General features: G+C 39.0%; 1 long non-coding RNA gene across 1 annotated transcript; it reads left to right on the top strand.

The window, feature by feature from the left end:
- The first annotated feature begins 13370 nt into the window (after window positions 1-13370).
- On the top strand, window positions 13371-14954 carry LOC130909701 (uncharacterized). The gene is made up of 2 exons (XR_009061787.1): window positions 13371-14355; window positions 14462-14954. It is a non-coding gene; the product is annotated as an uncharacterized LOC130909701 (long non-coding RNA).
- Window positions 14955-15335: the final 381 nt, after the last annotated feature.

The following is a 15335-nucleotide window of genomic DNA, read 5'->3' on the forward strand; positions in this document are numbered from 1 at the left end:
TATATGTAGTGTGGAGATAAGTGGATATAAAGCTATCCAAAAAATATCTCATAGTCCTGCTAAATAACTAACGAGCTAAGAGTGCAAGGCTAGCCACTCAGCTCTTCAACTCTTGAATGATAATGCGATGTGACTTAAGTCATGCATACAAGACTATTCTGTTCTGTTCTGTTTAACAGTAAACATTTGTGTCCAGCCATTCAGATTTTGTACCACTTATCCTCACTAACTGAACTAGAGCAGACTTTTTAGAATAGGCGGGATGTGCTACACAATCACCACCGTGCCTCCCTATTTACTATCTTTAGGAAAATAGCTATATTTCTCTCTTGACAATAATTAACTTAAATTTGTAAACGCTAGGCCTAACATTCAAAGGATTAAAATGTTATTCCTAGAGATGTCCTGATGTTCCGGTCCACATTGGCGACTAACCCTAATTTCCGCTTAAGTCGGAATTAACTCTATAAGTACCCCTACATACCTCCCAAATCACAAAATAACTATACAAAAACATGTATTATACCAAGGGCTTAGGTTTGCATAGGGACGGGATGGACATAACGCTACCAACTTTTCAGGATGCTCAAATTGACCCCACTAACATTTCAGCAACCTTATTTGCATTAACATTTCAGCAACCTTATTTGCATTACTTCATAAATTTCGACAAGTATTTGATACACTGCCAATGGGAAAACCCATTGGCAGTGTATCAAATACTTGTTCTCCCCACTGTATAGGTAATTTAGAATTTAGATTGTCTTCCTATATGTGGTAAGGATAGAATTGACCCTACCACCATTAACGGAATTATTTTCATAATACTTACATTTACCCGTTTTGACTTGCTGAATGTGCCGGTCCATTTTTCCCCCTCAGATGCACGTTTGATTGACTTGCATTTATTTAAAATCTTTTTATTTTCGTCATTATTTATTTAAAAACATTTTTATTTGCTGCCTATGCATACATTTTTTCAGATAATCATAAATTAATCATAATCAAGGTTAAAAGTTTTCATTTTTGTTGAGTTTGGCTGTGCTTGTGGACAAAAGCAGTAGTGTTTTACCTGAACGAATACTCCATTTTACTCAAGCTTTTTCAGTTATACAGTATTTAATCTATTTAGACAGATAATGCTAAGTGCTCTTAAGACAAATTAAGACAAAATGTATTTTTTGCATTCCTTGATATTTAAGAGATTATTAACAAGTTTGTATTTATTGTCTGTGTAAATATAACTTAAGCTATGTTTAAATATTGCAATTTAATTTTGCTCACAAAATCCAGACATTTATTCTAGAAGTTTTTAAAATTTTTCTTTAGAAGTTTTTCAAAACAAAGGTTTGACTCGAACGTTGTATCACCTGAACTGATACACGTGAAAGTTAGTGTAAGTCAATACAGATGTATTTTGCATTGGTTGTTTAGCCCATGGTCGGGAACCTTTTTGATTGAGAGAGCCAAAACACCCAACAGATTTTAAAATGTGATTCTACGAGAGCCATACAGAGTTTGTGTGTGTATGTGTGTGTGTGTGTGTGTGTGTGTATATATACCTATTATAAAGTCGCCGAGTTGTGATTGATATTCTTGAGAAAACAACAACGAAAGCCTAATATCGTCGCTTGAGATGGTACAATCGTTGCTCAGTTGTTTACTCACCACTTGGAAACTAACAAATAGAAACATGGATTGGGGTTGCATATATTTCCTGGAAGTGGACTCCACAACCACGGGGAAGTATGTATCACCGTGGCCGAAAAAGGTGGAGTCTCTCAGGGCAGCAGTTTCATGAGTCTCACTCTCCTGGAAGTGGCTACAATTTGAAAGGCGAAAAAGTCATGAAAGTGAAATCGATACATTTTCATTGACGATACTATACCTTTATAGCCATGCTCCTGGCTGAGTGGAGACGTAACGTGAGAGGCGAGCTCCGTAATGCCCATCTCTGTGCAATCCGCGACCACCAATGGGCAACGAATTGAGGCATATCATTGCAACGTAGGTTTGAAGTGTCCAACATCGATGTGAGAATGTGCCATGAGCTCATCACAGCTCGTTGATGTCAAGCGAGCCGGCCAGTTACACATTTAAGATTACAGGTTGGCAGCGAGCCAAATGCACTCATCAAAACAGCCAGATATAGCTCGCGAGCCATAGGTTCCTGATCCCTGATTTAGCCTATCAATTAATTAGGTTAATATTCGTGACAAATGTAGCACTGATCCCCCTTCACCCAGGCTGTTTGGTCTGATTAATGTCCCGTGCCCAGAAAAAAGTCTACATGCAGGTTGTGCTGTTAAATTGTCCCTACCAATAATGAGACCAAACCTACGCCCTTGTATTATAAGTAGGGCTGTCAAACGATTAAAATTTTTAATCGAGTTAATTACAGCTTAAAAATTAATTAATCGTAATTAATCGCAATTAATCCCAATTCAAACCATCTATAAAATATGCCATATTTTTCTGTGAATTATATATATATTCTGTAAAATAAATTGTTGGAATGGAAAGATAAAACACAAGATGGATATATACATTCAACATACGGTACATAAGGACTGTAGTGGGCATTTCACTCAACTGTCATTTAAATCTGTCTATGCTGTCCTCACTCCGAAGCGTCTACTTTTTCCAAAGCTAGACAGCTAGTGAACGACGCCTTAATAATCAGACTTCTTCTGATTTATTAATAAAATGGCCTCAAACCATTGTCCTCTTTAGACCGTCCTAAAACTACACAAAAAAAAGTACACAAGCATTGCATTAGCAACAACGTTAGTCTAGCACGCTATACAGGTTAACTAAACATAAACAAAAAGCGTCTCATACAAAAAATATAACATTTCGCTTATTAACATAATATGTACATTCTTTACAACAACCATACTTACGGACAAATCTTGTCCAAGGATCATATAAGCACAACAGAGACGTCGTGCAGCTATATTGAACTGGCAAGAAAACAAACCATGTCGCAAAGCGACCACAAGAGTTCGCTGTTAGACAGCACAAAAACCCTTGCTGTAAAACTTACCAAAAGGCAGAATACTGTCTGAGCGGGACATGTCCGTTAATTGCGTCAAATATTTTAACGTGATTAATTTAAAAAATTAATTACCGCGCGTTAAAGCGTTATTTTTGACAGCCCTAATTATAGGTTATTGTATTGTTCTCGCCAAGACGTTGGAGCTAAATTGTAGCTTGACAGAAAGCTAAGCTCTGAAATGATGATGTCAGATGGCCATGTGGTTGGCTGACTTCATTAAGCTGCCCATGACATCAACACTTGCAGAATAAAACTTAAATGTTTTATTTTCAATAAGAGTAATTCAAATTTGCATTTATAACTAGCTGATGATACAGCAATAACAATCCATAGAAACGATTAACATGTATCAGTTAGCGTCAAAACAATCACATAAACTCGCCTCAAGTATTTGACCACAATGGAAAACGCACAATAAACAGTACAAAATGTGTTACATACAGGTGTTGCCTCTGTGGATGCTTTACAAGCAACAAATGGCTTGCAACTTTAATCCTTTCCCCTCTCTCTTTCACTCGGATGCGCGACTTCTTTGTGGGAGTAAGCGCTCTTCCTTATGTGTGTGCCTGCGCTCTTCTTTGTGTGCGCAAAAATGTTCTTCGTCGTGTGTACATGCACTCCTACTCACGTGTGGAAGTACAACCTGCTCTATGCGTCATGTGCCAAAAGAAAAGCATGCATCACAAAACAAAAGTCAACATTATTAAATAGCAAAAAAAAAAAAAAAAAAAACGACGTGAGACAAAATGGCGGCAAGACTCCAGCGTCGTAAAGTTGAAAACACGTAAATCGGGTACGTCGTAACCCGGGGACTACTGGTACTGTAACATGTTTGGAACTTTTCTTCACATAAAAACAAAATAAAACAAAATTACTTTTTTCCGGTATCTGATATGTATCGGCAGATTCTCAGAATCAGGTGACTCGGACTCGGGTGCAAAAATATGCAATTGGGACATCCCTAATTATTTCAATTCTCGTGTGTACTTGCTAAATATCATCATAGATGAAAATATTACTGTATCTAGTTATTAAGGCTGAGCAAGATATTTTGTTCACTCACTAATTAATTAACGCGGTCGATTAGTTCAGTATAACATCAGCGCCATCAAAGAAAATGTTAAGCCTTTTGTCTTCATCTCAGTTGTGCTACAGACAGATTCAATTCAGAAGAGTGTGACTCAATACAGAGTAAAACCCAACATTAATTTTGGGTCCTGTCCAGTAGTGGTGGCCCAAACATGCAGGTTCATTCATCAGGCTTAACTCTGATAACATAATTTTCCGGTTATTTTCACAACTTTTCATTCATTTGGCAGTAATTTTTTTTTTTTTTTAAAACGAGTACTATGCACAATTTTTCACTTATCAGATAGTGTGCATGAAAACGCTATTAATTACAGTTAATCCTGAGGATCTCATGCTATTAATCCCGGTTTAAAAATTGTAACCGTAGCCAAACTAGTTATTTATCCATCATTATTGCCATTAGATCATGCTGTCTGCCAGAACTTATTCAGCTCATGTACATTGCAAAAAAGAAAAAAAAAAGACGGAGAGGGAAAAAACAGGCAACAGAAATAATTCCTCAAAACCTCATTTGCAGGTAGAGCACATGCATTTATGCATAGCGTATGACGGTGTGCAAAAAGGTCATCACTCAGTGTGTTGACAAAAAAATATTGGTTCCTCCACCATCAGAAACCGCACGAATCAATCAATCTGTATAAAGACGTTCTTGCTGTGTCTTCAATTCTGGACCTCTTTTGCAAGTCTGCACAAGCAGCTAGGAAAAGGATCGTTTTAAAGTTTAAATTTTAGGGCTTATTTTGGAAAATACAGGATGTTATGTTTCAAAACAGAAGGGTAAAAATTTTGAAAACCCAAGCTGATGACTTTAAAGCAATGTTAGCAGAAGTTAATGTATCTGACAGAGGTTCGTAGTTTGCTTCACAGGTGTGGAAGTCTTTTTGTTCTGGCCTGGGGATTGGTGTCGCTCCTATGGATTCCACCCAGATGGATTTTATGGATTGGTTGGATGGACAGATAGGTGCATGGATGGATAGACAGATAACAAGAAAGAAAAAAAAGACAAAAATTCTTGGTTGAAACCAAACCAAAAACCGAATATTGTAAACACCTGGCCGAAAAAAACACATGCATATAATTATTTTTTTAAATTCTTTTATTTTATTATTAATGCCCTTTGCCTTGGCATTGGTTATACAACACCGGAGGCTCGAGAAATTTAGTTCAAAAGGTGCCGATTCTGAAACCTCATGGGCTGGGGCGGATCCACAATTGGTGTAACAATTAGGCGATGTGGAGCAATACTATAGAAAAGTTTCCTGAGTGAAACATAGGCGACGCCATCTTGGACAATATCTGCTCCGAGCGTCCGGTTTAGAAAAAACAACAGGAATTACGGTTGAAGTAAGCAGAGTGTTGACAAAGTTAAAACAGCAAAATTAAAGCAGAGGAACTCACGGAATCCCCAAAGATGGATTCAGCACGACGTAGATGAGACGTAAACAAAATACACTTCTCTTTCGTCATGCATGTTGTATCAGTAATAGATTTTTTTTCTTTTGTTCGCATCACTTGAAAATTCTTTAATCCAGCGAGTTTTAATGTTTGATATGTTACCTTTTAACCGCAATTTTTCGTTGTGGAGGAGACTGTCAATGTTTTTTAAGAAGACTAAAGTAGTTAGTACATTGTCTTTTTTTCCATTAGCCTCAATGTAGCAATGCGAATGTTTTACAGTGTTTAATATAGAAGTGTTACCTTATTTTGTATGTCTGAACTAATTCCACGGTGTGTTGATGGCCAATAAACATCTGTGAAAGTGACTGGAGTCTCAAATGTAATCAACATGCACGTGTGCCGAGTGCACGCAGCACACACCCGCACATACAGTGGGGCAAATAAGTATTAAGTTAACCACCAGTTGTGTAAGTTTGTGAAGAGTTTCAGAAAACATTTAGCCTCCGTTATTAACAACAAAGAGTACATAACAAAGTATTGAGATGAACTTTTAGTATTGACCAAATACTTATTTTCCACCATGATTTGCAAATAAATTCTTTTAAAAGCAAACAATGTGATTATCTGTTTATTTTTTCCACATTCTCATGGGTGAGGTTTAGCCATGTTGACAATTACAGGTCTAATATTTTCAAGTGGGAGAACTTGCACAATTAGTGGTTGACTAAGTACTTATTTGCCCCACTGTATGAATGCACGCACGCACACGGCAATAAATCGCAGCCGGGAAAATTTCCGTCCTCATTTTTATTTACAGTGCGATAATTTGACTTATTGCATATCGTGACAGGCTTATACTATACCATCCTGAAATATTTGCCTCCCTTCAAAATGTTCCTGCCCCCTCCTCGCCACCCCATAAATATTTTTTCTAGATCCACCCCTGCCCATAGAAAGGTGTGTTCCCGCCGGCAGTGAGCGCTGGTGTCATCATAGCACTCTGTTCGGTGCACGTAGACACACGTCACAGCCTAAGAAACTAATATAAATTGGGACACTCGAAAAATCGATCTCCAATTGCTAAGCTAAATGAGATCTCGATATACATTTGTGTGGAACTGTAGTTCAACATCAACAACAACAAAAAACTATTTTGTTCTCACCTAAACTATTGAAGCTTTCTACAAGGCTATTACAATCTCTCCTGCTCCTTAAAATAAGACTCTGTGTTTTCTTGTTCAACAAGTGGAATCAGCCGAGTTTTAGCGGTGACAAAGCCCAGCGAAGTTGCTCCTAGCCAGATTAAATAGTGACTGGCAGAGCGGGTGTGGAAGTCGCGGAAAAAATGTGACAAAAGGACGAAGTGGTGGCGCCATAAAATTATTGTACTTAACCACAGCAAATGCACATGTATGCATTTAAATACTATATTATTTGTATACTGCTCGCTTGATTAAACTCCAAACCACTCAAGCACAGGCTCAAATGTACTGTACTTCAGAACAAGCGATGAAGCAAGTTTATTTTATTTTCCTTCTTTAAACATTTAATATCTCAAAATACTTCCAAACCGCAGATATGTTAGCAGTGAGCCAGTAGTGCTGCTTTTCGCCGTGTTTTGATTACATCATCACAAGAGGACACCGGTTCTTCACACTTTTCGGTGGTAAACTTTCAGTCTTTTAACCGAAAACTGAAAATGCAATTTTACCTATTTTCTACGCCGAATCGGTCACATCTCTTGATCATTCCTTAGGGTAAACACAGAGAGTGGACATTAAATAATGGCAAGGACTTTGAATACATTTGAAAACATTTGCAAAGCAAAAGAAAGCCGACCGGCGCAAAAGCATTTGCCCATCGTCTCGCTCCATTTATTATGTATAGATATTATAGCGTGCACGCAGGCCGATGCATACGCCATGGATTTAAAGGTAGTAGAAACGCTGGCAGACGTGGCGGCCTTGTAAAAAATTCAACACGGCTCTGAGGGCAGAATGTGAGCGAAGAGGAATCCCAACTAGTAATGAATCCCCAAAGGCATCAAACGTGTTTGAAAAACACAAGGTACGGGCAAATTGTCTTGAAAGTGATAGACTATGTCACCAAGGCTAGATGAAAACATTTAATAATTCACAGACATTACCTTTTGTTGTAGCTTTATTAGCTTCCTGTGGTACTTAGTTCACAATGTGTATGTTCGTTAGTACCAATCCGTCAGTAAGTTTTAGCTTTGATAGCTAGTCAATTAAAACTTTCTATTCAATGCGTAATCTTGTTGAAAAGATTTATAATTTGAGATGTGATTATTGTAAAGACTTTTCCACATCGCTGAGCTAAGGGTTACCTATCACTTGAAGCACACACTTGAAAAAATAAAGCATATAGTTTCTGCAGATACTTCATTATAATTAAAATCTTGACTCTTCATTTTTCGCATTTTTTTTTTAAACCTGTATTATGTTGTAGAGGCCAAAGCAATACGTATTGTTGAAAACCCTTCATGTTGGAAAGGCCGCTAATAAGACATCCACTTCACCCACAGTGTACACGAGTGTTGCATCTCAACTAAATGCAGATCAATATGTCAAGGATCCTACATCGCCGTTGCTGCTGTGACGGGGGCCAATTTCCATAGTTTAGGAAAATATTTTATGCTCTCTTATACGAAGAATTATTACCTCCGTTCGCAGGAACCACATAATAGCCATGATGGCTTTCCATTTCTCTACCTCTGTTACACTGCGACACAGGGCTGGACAGTGTGAGCACAGATTTTACCCCTTTAATTCGCATTTTACTACTGTAAAATAGAAGAGCTTTGAGAGAAAATTGGTAAGAGAAGGGCGGCTGGAGATGCTTTCTGGGTCTGACTGTATCTCGTCCGAAAATATGCCCACAGCCAGTCTTAGCAGCGACACGGCTAGCAAGATTTACAAATTCCGATCAGATTGTCTTATGTTCAGGGGTGATAGTGGCTAGAATGTTTTGGCAGAACTCTCTGACATGAAGGTCGCCACTGAGCGAGAATTTTTTTGTTTTTGGGGGGGGGGGGGTCAAACCTCTTAAAACCACTGAAATGCAGATAAAACTGCTTTTATCACAGTTAATCATATACAGTGGGTCAAATAAGTGTTTAGTCAACCACTGATCGTGCAAGTTCTCCCACTTGAAAATATTAGAGAGGCCTGTAATTGTCAGCATGGGTAAACCTCAACCATGAGAGACAGAATATGGAAAAAAAAAAAACTAAAAAAAAATCACATTGTTTGATTTTTAAAGAATTTATTTGCCAATCATGGTGGAAAATAAGTATTTGGTCAATGCCAAAAGTTCATCACAATACTTTGTTATGTACCCGTTGTTGGTAATAACGGAGGCCAAACGTTTTCTCTAACTCTTCACAAGCTTTTCACACACTGTTGCTGGTATTTTGGCCCATTCCTCCATGCAAATCTCCTCTAGAGCATTGATGTTTTGGGGCTGTCATTGGGCAACATGGACTTTCAACTCCCTCATGGTCCCATTCATTCTTCCTGTCATTCGTCCTGGTCCCTTTGCAGAAAAACAGCCGCAAAGCATGATGTTTCCACCCCCGTGCTTCACAGTGGGTATGGTGTTCTTCGGATGCAATTCAGTATTCTTTGTCCTCCAAACACAAGAACCTGTGTTTCTACCAAAAAGTTCTATTTTGGTTTCATTTGACCATAACACATTCTCCCAGTCCTCTTCTGGATCATCCAAATGCTCTCTAGCGAACCGTAGATGGGCCTGGATGTGTACTGGCTTCAGCAGGGGGACACGTCTGGCAGTGCAGGATTTGAGTCCCTGGCGGCGCATTGTGTTACTGATAGTAGCCTTTGTTACTGTGGTCCCAGCTTTCTGTAGGTCATTCAATAGGTCCCCCCGTGTGGTTCTGGAATTTTTGCTCACCATTCTTGTTATCATTTTGACACCACGGGGTGAGATCTTGAATGGAGCCCCAGATCGAGGGAGATTAGCAGTTATGTCTTCCATTTTCTAATAATTGCTCCCACAGTTGATTTCTTTACACCAAGCGTTTTACCTATTGCAGATTCAGTCTTCCCAGCCTGGTGCAGGTCTACAATTTTGTCTCTGGTGTCCTTCGACAGCTCTTTGGTTTTGGCCATAGTGGAGTTTGGAGTGTGACTGACTGAGATTGTGGACAGGTGTCTTTTATACCGATAATGAGTTAAAACAGGTGCCATTAATACAGGTAACGAGTGGAGCCTCGTTAGACCTCGTGAGAAGAAGTTAGACCTCTTTGATAGCCAGAAATCTTGCTTGTTTGTCGGTGACCAAATACTTATTTTCCACTGTAATTTGGAAATAAATTCTTTAAAAATCAAACAATGTGATTTTCTGTTTGTTTGTTTTTTTTTCCACATTCTGTCTCCGTGGTTGAGGTTTACCCATGTTGACAATTATTGGCCTCTTTAACCTTTTCATGTAGGAGAACTTGCACAATTGGTGGTTGACTAAATACTTATTTGCACCACTGTATTTAAGAAAGGCAATATGTACTTTGTGAGATCTAGTTTAAACACTGGACACCCTACACAAGATCACCGCCAGTTACGTTTTCTTTGTCAATGTGAAAATATTCAGGAATCACAGTGATGGCTCGCTTCATTTTCCTTTGTTGCTGCATCAATGCAGGCGAATTTTAATAGCGGTGAGCACATCTATTCAAAGTGCGAATCTCTAATGAAATATACATGCACTCATATTCAACACCTGTGCCTCCCACTCCCCTGGCGCATCTCACAATCCTGCTTCCAGGGGATAAAAAAGATGAAGAAAATAGTCCATATTCACCTTTGCAGATTAGCAGAGGTCATTGGATGGGGGGAATGGAAATAAACTGTTAAAAATTCATACTGTGTTTATTCCTGAAGTGATTTTCTTGCTATTACAAGACAATGCATACGTGATAAGATTTAGCAGTTATATTTCCGTTGTCTCACCCCCTCAAAAAACACCAACCCTCAGCATGACCTTTATGCTCCAATAAATTCCTCTTGGCTTTGGCCATTAATTATACAGCTGTCTGATTATATAAGTTTCATCGCCCGCCGAGAGTTTGCAAAAGTTCATTTTGTGCTGGAAACGGAGGAAACAGCTCCGTGTTGTTGTTGTCAGTTAAAGCAAGGCAATTAGACTAAGCTGTGCACTTGCTATGGGACTATGAGATCCCTTTAGTTTCACAAAAGCAACATCCATGATGCTCTTATCCAATTTTTACCGTATAGCTGTGGTGACAAATAAAATGACTTAAATCCTCTGCTTCAGTGTTTTTAAGTTAGCGTGAAGTGATTTTATTTGCTTGTTTGTTTCATAAATGAGCCACATCAATCTACACATTTTTTTTACTGTTACATACAGGCACATGAACTCTCTCCTTGGCCGGAAATCCAAATTCCACTTACTGATATTAGTTATCTGCGGATGACTGGTGACCAGTCCTGCGCGTAGTCTAGTGTCTGTTGGATTAGGCTCCAGCAACTAAACAGTACGAACTATAGATGAATGAGTGCTGAATGGATATTAGTTCTGCTTTGTTGAATATTACAAAGCTGAATGGTCTTTAATTATGTACAGAGTTTGAATTGCTTTCGCCAAGCACAAATGCACATTATTATTATTTAGTATGGCAGTTCTTTAGTGAGTAAATGTCTTTGTGCGCAAGTTTGGCTCGTATAGGCTAGGTGCATACCACGGGTTTTAATACACAAATCAGATTTTTTTTTTTCGCGTTTTTCAGACTCGAGTGAGGCATTAACTTGACGGTCTAAATGTGACAAGTTGCATAGAAGTAGACCATTTCAAATGCGATCTGGGTCACTTATGTATGTGGTTTGAATCCAATCTGGGCCACATTTTTCAAGAATGTGGCAGATGTCTGAACTGTCAAGTCTCCCAAATCCATTGACTTTTGTTACGGGGGGGCAAAACATGTTGATGACGCGGTGTCAGCAATAAAATTAACTTACAAGGTATATGCTTGGTTAGTAGCTTAGCCCATGCTCGTAAATACAGGCATCCCAGCTACGTGTGCTTGTGTGTGCGTGCGTGTGTAAGAGTTTTTCTGTGGAGATGTAGACGCCAATTTTTGCGTTGCGAGATATCCAATTTAAGTTTTAGGTTTTTCCAGTCACTCACACCCTTGCGAAATGAATCCTCACCGTGGTGCTTTTGAAAATGGCGGCAGGCAAAACAGGAGACGGCATCTTTTTTGACTTAATATTCCAGCCAAGAATACAGTATTTATATTCATACATTGAAAATTAGCATTTTTTTAGGGGAATTCTAAATCAGGATGCTTAGGACAGCTATGCTTTTGTCCAAGGAGGTCGTGTATTGAATACGGTACGCCCGATTGTGGCTCTGTTGTACAATTAGCGTCTTTAGTGGAACCAACTGAAACTCAGCTCACCATTTTGACGGGTTTCATGGTCCACATCTTCAATCCTTGGTTGTCGCTCAGTAGTTGTTGTGGCTTTTGAAAGTTTAGGTTAAAAAAAAAAAAAAAAATATCCATCCTGTTTATTCTGTCCTCAGGTGGGTTTGGCAAAACAAAGTAAATGACCGTCTCTAAGGTGCTAATCACATGATCTGTTTGAAAATGAATTTCGACCCATTATAAAAATATTTTTTTGTTCAACTCATTCATTCATTCATCAACTTTTATAGATAACAGTTTACCAGCAAAGTCTTAAATTCATAAACAGTACTGTGTTGGAAAGTCAATTACATGCAATAACATTTTCGGCCTACCAGGGGGACTATATGCCCCCCCGGCATTATGTCAGCAAAGAGCAAGAGCGGCAGGCAGGACAGCAGCGATGTAGCTGTGCATTAGCGCCTAGCTTGAACTCGGCTTTTACGCAAAAAGCGGGCTTGCCAAGTCATCAAAAAATAAAATGAAGAAAAGGATAAACCTGATAATGCTCAATTTTCTTTCTGTACACCAAGTGAGCAATATTTCAGTATTGCTTATACAGCCGAATCGGGGCAAACTGACTCACACGGGTAAGGCTTATGTGCGTGTGTCATGCATGCAATGTGCGTGTATGCTTTAAATCAGCCCATAGCTATAAACTTTAAATATAAGAGTAAAAGATTATTTATGTCTGTTATTTGTGTCTTCTTTTTGGAAATCAAAATATGATCATCCTAGAATGACGTAGAGCCAGTATATGCAGTCGTTTGTTTTGATGCATCTACACATGCGGGTCATTTTGCTCAGCACTTGTCGGACTGCGAATTAAGGCCGAGTTATGCATCAGACCTACGCCGTCAAGGAAGACTCTATTTACGACCCTGCGCCGTAGCCTGACGCGGTCCTATTGATTTTTCAAACCCTAGCGTCACGTCAATGCATATGACGTGGCGGAAATGGACTGTGATTGGTGCGCTCGGACTGTTGTTTCCATTTCAGCACGAAACCACCGCCATTGTAAAACATTATTTTTCTAGATGCAAAAATGGACCAAGCCGACGGGAGTATCATGGAAGAGCAAGTCTTGTCAAGACATCATAAAGTTTGCCAAATGGCAAGGTCAGCGATTGAATAAAAAAAAATGTAAGAACCACCGAGACGTGTGTGTCCGGAATCGAGTGGCCACGCGAAGCAGTGACCCAGTCTACCAAAAACTGCCAGCTTTTTATCACTTTGTCGTATTTTTGGTCGGTGCATTTCATCATTTATTGTGTACATATTTTTGCTGTGAGTCTGTGACTTATTTACGTGTCACACTTCAAGTATATGAAGATTAACCCCTGGGTGTTATTTGTCCATTTTTTGGCTTTTTTCGTTTTTTTCTGTGTTTAAAAGGAAAAAAAGCATATGAAAAAATACACTAGGGAGCTGATATTTCCTGCAGGATACTAAATCATGTAGAAGTTCGAAATGGCACCATCCGGCAATTTCTAACTGATTGCAAACAGGCTGGGAAGATTTGCACTAAACTCTTGTTATTTTGCCATTTTTTGGCTCATTGACTCCCATTATAAATCATGATTTTTAATATGCTGTAAACCTGATGTTTTATAATGCATTTTCCGTGATTATTGATGCAATCGCTTCTTTGGCGAGTCAAAAACATGCAGATAAAAATTTTTTTGTGTTGACACCCAGAAGTCACTAGATGGAGCCATAGGCCAATACATGAATTTGCTTGCGAAGCTAGCTTCAGATCGGTCAAAAATTAATGCAATAAAGACGGTTGGCTTTACAAAAAAAATGGTGTCAATGTTGTCTGAGCTCACTTTCAGTCTATTTGGGCATGCGTATTTGCAATTTTGCACGTTTGCACAAGACAATAAAAAGGTACTTCCCGGAAATGCAAAAAAACCAAAACAAAAAACCACGTGTTTATTGTTGTCGTTTGAATTTAAACTTTTATTGGTTGGGTGTTTGAATTTCTTTACTCTCATTGGTTCTGGGCATTTTGGGAGTCTCTGTTCTCGCGAGGATCACCATTTTGCATTTCTTCCAACACAACTGTGATCGATGGCGGCGAGAAGTATTTCACCGCAGGACACGATTCGAATGGTGTTAGAAAATCCTGATTCCGACGACGACGACCTTTGTTCGGACGCTTCTTTGGAGAGCCCAGAAGACATTGAACAAATTCTTCCGGACTTTCTCGATGCCGGAGGAGGACGGCTTTGATGACGAGGATTAGGAAATAGTTGACAACATAACGAGATGAAAGCGGGGAGCAGAAGGCGGGGGCACGGACATGACCACGTTCAGGCGCATGACGAAAATGACGGCGATCGAGGTAATGACGAGAGTGAGTAAGCAAATGTTTTGCATATCAAGGTTTGTCTTGTAAAAGCTGATCAAAGATCAAAGCTGTTATTGTTGCGTGCGCTTGTGCTTTGCAGGCCTGAGGCACATACTCCTGCCGCCGGCGCGCACTCAGGTGGCCAATGTGTGTTTTTTCACATGCCGGACATTTCGTCATGCAGCGCGTTTGTGCTGTTCACGGAGATCTACCCTCGTTTGTGCTGTTCACGGAGATCTACCCTGAGTGGAACGTGAAGAAAAGCTACAAGCGCCGACTATTTCTTGAGGAACTTGGCAAGGCTCTAATTCGGCCAGAAGTCCTAAAACGGGAACCACCGCCTTCTGCCGAAGGCTTGGTTGAGCAGCGAGCTGGACCCCCGTCCAAGCGCAAACAATGTGGCCTTTGCACAAAGCCACTTCGGGCTTCGAACATAATAATAAATAATAATACATTTTATTTATAACGCACTTTACATTTGAACAACAAATCTCAAAGTGCACATCATGAATTGTGTATGTTGTTATTATGTTAACTGTTATATTGTATGTATGTTTTGTAAAATTGTTAACATAAATTCTATCATCAAATCAGTTATTGTCACGTTGTCACAGTCTTGTTCTAAAAAAAAAAATCTATTGTTACGACTTTTACTTATCCAATGATGTAATTATGTAATATAAAATATTTTAGTTTGATTTATATATAGCCTATATAGCATAGTTAGTTTTACTATTAGGATAATGCTGCTATTATTGTCCATAGGGGGCCAAAACAAAAAAACTATATGTTTAGATAGGTCTGATGCCACTGAAGATTTTGAGTGGTTGAAAGTGAAAAAATATTCAGAAATGACTTAGTTATCACACTTCAAAGGAAAAGCCATTTTTTGGACAAAATCACAAGAGTTTAGTGTAAATGACAAAACTGCAAATGTGTAAAAACTGGGCATGCATAAAAAAATCGGTTGTTAT

Source organism: Corythoichthys intestinalis, chromosome 21 (genome assembly GCF_030265065.1).
Source record: "Corythoichthys intestinalis isolate RoL2023-P3 chromosome 21, ASM3026506v1, whole genome shotgun sequence".
Classification (NCBI taxonomy): Eukaryota; Metazoa; Chordata; class Actinopteri; order Syngnathiformes; family Syngnathidae; genus Corythoichthys; species Corythoichthys intestinalis.